Source organism: Antrostomus carolinensis, unplaced genomic scaffold, assembly GCF_000700745.2.
Source record: "Antrostomus carolinensis isolate BGI_N321 unplaced genomic scaffold, ASM70074v2 scaffold43023, whole genome shotgun sequence".
Classification (NCBI taxonomy): domain Eukaryota; kingdom Metazoa; phylum Chordata; class Aves; order Caprimulgiformes; family Caprimulgidae; genus Antrostomus; species Antrostomus carolinensis.
In genome coordinates this window covers 1-4,037 of record NW_010303896.1, presented here as the reverse complement: position 1 = coordinate 4,037, position 4,037 = coordinate 1, and the positions used below count along the sequence as shown (strand labels likewise).

The 4,037-nt window shown below is 39.8% G+C and overlaps 1 protein-coding gene across 1 annotated transcript in view; it reads right to left on the bottom strand.

Moving 5' to 3' along the window:
- LOC104522078 (inactive histone-lysine N-methyltransferase 2E-like) overlaps positions 1-3,934 on the bottom strand; it is a gene marked incomplete at its 3' end in the record, with an annotated part of 30,554 nt that extends 26,620 nt beyond the window's left edge. Inside the window, exon 1 of the mRNA XM_010164262.2 lies at positions 3,658-3,934. The remainder of the gene's footprint in view (positions 1-3,657) is intronic.
- Positions 3,935-4,037: the final 103 nt, after the last annotated feature.

Genomic DNA, 4,037 nt, shown 5'->3' with positions numbered 1-4,037 from the left:
TCTGTTAGAATGTAGCACAAAAACTGCAAAATACTTTCATTAAGCCTTCATTTACATTAATCTATTTAGAACAATGCCACGATTCTACAAGTACATACAACACTCCTTAACCAAGTCCCACAAACAGCCCTCACTAAAATTAGTATTAGCATGCACACAAAATTCAGAATGTCCTTAAATCAAGCTGAGATCAGGACTAGAGAGACACTACACACTTCAGCGTGACACAGATTTCTGTATTCCTGTTGCTTTCCACTAGCATATTAACAGTTATGTGTGCTGAAACTGTACCAAAGATGAGGAAATACAACTCATAAAAGTAATCTGGATTTTAGGGCTAAAAGAAACTTTCCCTAGATATAGTCTAAAAAGCCAGTATTATTTCCCCTTTGAAACTTCCCAGATGGCAAAAAAGCTCACCCAAGAGGCTAAGTGACAGTTAAGTGGATTTTTCCTTCAGATATGAAAAACTTGAAGATACATGAACAGTTTTAGAACTACAGTCTGCATTACTGCATTTGTAACACAGTGTTTGTAAATCAGAAATGCCTCTTGAAAAAAAGAAATATAGATTTCAAACCCTCCCTCTTTCAGTAAGCTTTTATTAGCTGGGGGGGAAGGGCAGTATTTAATTTTTTATGAATATACTTTAATATATCAACATCATCAGTTAAAAAATAAAGGCAGAATTTCCTTCGTAATATTGTCTTCTTAAAACAGATCACAGATCTGTTTTTACAAGTGGAGAAACTGAGTCACAAAGGCAAACTGACTCACTAAAACTCACAGAGGAAAACTCTGGAAGATCTCAAAATTCCCAAGAGGTTCTTAGTGCATAAAATTTGGAATCTGTAAGATAAGCTGCAATATTTGAGTATAAGTACTTCAGTCTTTGGGTTTATTTCATTGCCCACCATCTCAAGAACAGTTTTTGTAAAGTGTACAAAATTGTTTTATTTTGATTTTAATATTGAATCAGACGTCTGCTTGAGAACGTGACTGATGCCATGAAGTTAGACTGCAGAGCTGTGTAGCCCTCCAAGTCATAATGTCGAAAAAATTATTCACAAGAACAGGAGCTTTAAACCTAGGGAAAAGAAAGAAAAAGGCCCATACATACACTCTTTAGAACCTTATTAAAGTTCTTTTTAATAAACAGAGTAAGACATGATTTAAAAAAAAAATAAAATCTATATAAATAAGGTATGTATGATGGGAGCATGCATTACTGCACTATTAACGCATCACCTGGTGATTGAAATCACTCAGCATTTGGCCTCAAAACACATGAAAGGCACGCATTAGCAACACTCTAAAACTATTACTGTCTTACTGTTCAAGTTCAGGTATATCTTAAACCACACAGCAGTGCTTCTATATGGTATCTAAATTAAAATTCTTCAGAGACTGAAAACAGTTTTGCCATTGCAATACCTCACTTTTGATTGTTTAAATCCAGAAGGTTCCAAAGCTATACTAGAATAGGAATTCATACCTCATTAAACCAAGGACAAGATTAAAGACAGGCATACAAAAAACCCCTGAAATATTAGGGGGGGTTTTTTGGTTGCTTAAAATGTAAAGTTTGCAGCCTCCACAGTTTGTATCAGAGTAGACTACACCAACTACCAAATAATAAATCCTTGTGACCTCCCTTCCCCCCACCCAAACATATTTATAGTGGTGATACTAAAAGGTTCATATTTCATTTAGGAAAAAAATTAGAGGTTAGGAACTGCACTTTCCCTCAGTATTTGTACGTGTATTACCACACAGACAATTCATACAGCAATACGCGAAATAAATTGAAGAAAAAAAGGAACACTGATGGTGGCAGAAGAAATTCCGCGTCTTAATAACGTAACAGGTTATAATCTTGCATGCATTATTCCCCTAAGTATTAAGTTCTTTTAGTATTCGCAAACTATGAATAGGCAGAATTACTATCCTGACGTCCAGCAAAGTTATCTGCTGTAAGGTGAATATGTGAAGACGTTCACAAATGTGATTCCACAAGGAATTTAGCGGACTGATTTAGTGATCTTAATCCACTATTTATTTTGATAAATATTACTGCTTTTATGTTGTTTGTAGATACTGTACATCTGTCCATCCTATCACAAATGCAAGAGCCTTCCCAAATTATTAAACCGACATACATATTACCTTACAGCAACCTATACACACCCCTCAAAGCAAGCTGCTCGAGTCTGTTGCCTCCCTCCACCCCCCTTTTCCCTGACAAGAGTGGTCTCGTTCACTTGCCTTTCACACACATAACCAATAAAATTAATCAGCTGGAACACAGCATTTTTAAATCGCTGTAAAGTCAAGAAATGTTTTGTACGTTACTTGAAAGGAACAATCTTTCATTTAAACATCCTAAGACTCTTAATATGCTGCAGACAAACGCACTGCATGGGGTGTGGAGGACCCGAGCTGATTAGATTACCACAACATCAGCCTGAGGCCGCCATTTTTAGAATCTCTAAAGGACAAAAGAGGGAAATTAAAAAATTTGCTCCACATTTTTTGAAAAGTAACTTTAAAAGTATAGTGATTATAATCAATTTATCATGCATTATAAGTACAGACATGGATATCTCTTTATTTTCTCTGATTTGAGTCCTGTATAACAAAAACGTTTCGTTATTATTCCTTTAAGGTACTGTAAATAAACAGATTAAAACATTCCTAAATCTAGAAGCAGCACTAAACTTCTGCTTTTAACGACACTTAGTATGTACCATTTTAGGGACCTCAGGGCTTTCAGCCACAGCACATTCCCTAATGGCTGAGTACGGGGGAAATACAGGACCTTTATAATCTGGCTATATTATGTTTCTCTACCCTATTTAGTACTACACAGTGAACCGTTTGTTTCTCCTCCCCTCTGTCTGCAGCATTAGGGTCTACCCCACCAATATTTATTTCTTTAAGACATTGAAATATGCCACCCAAGGAATAGGAACACTGGCTGCAGAACCTAAAGCAAGAAAGGGATGCACCAATATAACTACTTACACCCTCAAAAAGGGGGTGGAGAGAATGTTCCCCTTCTAAATTGGCACAGAAACTCTTGAGGACTGCTTTCCGTTTGTCCAGGTTACACCACGAAGCGGAGATATTAGCAGGCAGGGAGAAAAGGAGGCGGGGGTGTGGAAGGCACAGAGATTAGGCCTATAACGAGCCATTTTAGTACCACAAAGCAAAAATATACAGGATGGAGGAAGATAATAGGTTTCCCCAAGGTTCATAAAACTCAATACGCAGTCCCAGTAACACACAAACCCGTTCTTAAAACCACCAGCCTAAGGAAGCGTACGTTGTCACATAATAGCCCCTTTTGGCTCTTTTTCCAAGCATAATGCATAAATCTGGCATAACTGCCAAAAAATTTTCCTCAGCTCCTCCAGTTACAGTAACCCGCCATATTCACAAGATATAGCGACAGCCTGCCATTTTTTAACCAAACCCCACGAAAGGAAAAGCAGATTCAAGGCAACCCGAACAGAATTTAAACACATTGCAGGGTGGAAGTGAGTTATAGTCGCACCGAGGTTAATGAGATGTTCCCGTCGCATTTCACTCCCTTTCTGCCACCCCCCTCCCCAAAGCACCCACAGCAGAATACGCTGGTAATAACCAAAGACTCACCTGTAATGGTCACAGGCCAGGCAGCAGGACCCCTCAGCTGAGCCCCTTCTCTATCCCAACCAAAACAATGCAACAGCCCCACTGCGGATATCCCTACCCTAGGCAGGACTGAACCCTCAGCAGGCTCTGGTAAAAGAAAGAAAAGGGAAAGAAAGGAAAGAGGAGACCCCCCCCCTCCCCCCAAACCTAGCTCAATGCGCAGAACCCTACAGGGACCAGCTCGGAAGCGCCTTTGCCTTGGGACCTGTGTACAAACCCCGCTGCCGCCGCTGCTCCCGTGTCTCCCTCCTTTCAGCCTCCTACGCTCCCTTCTATGTCACTGCCTCTCTCTGGGAAAATGGCGTCCGCTCTCCCCTCCCTCCCACTGCACGGGGCTCACC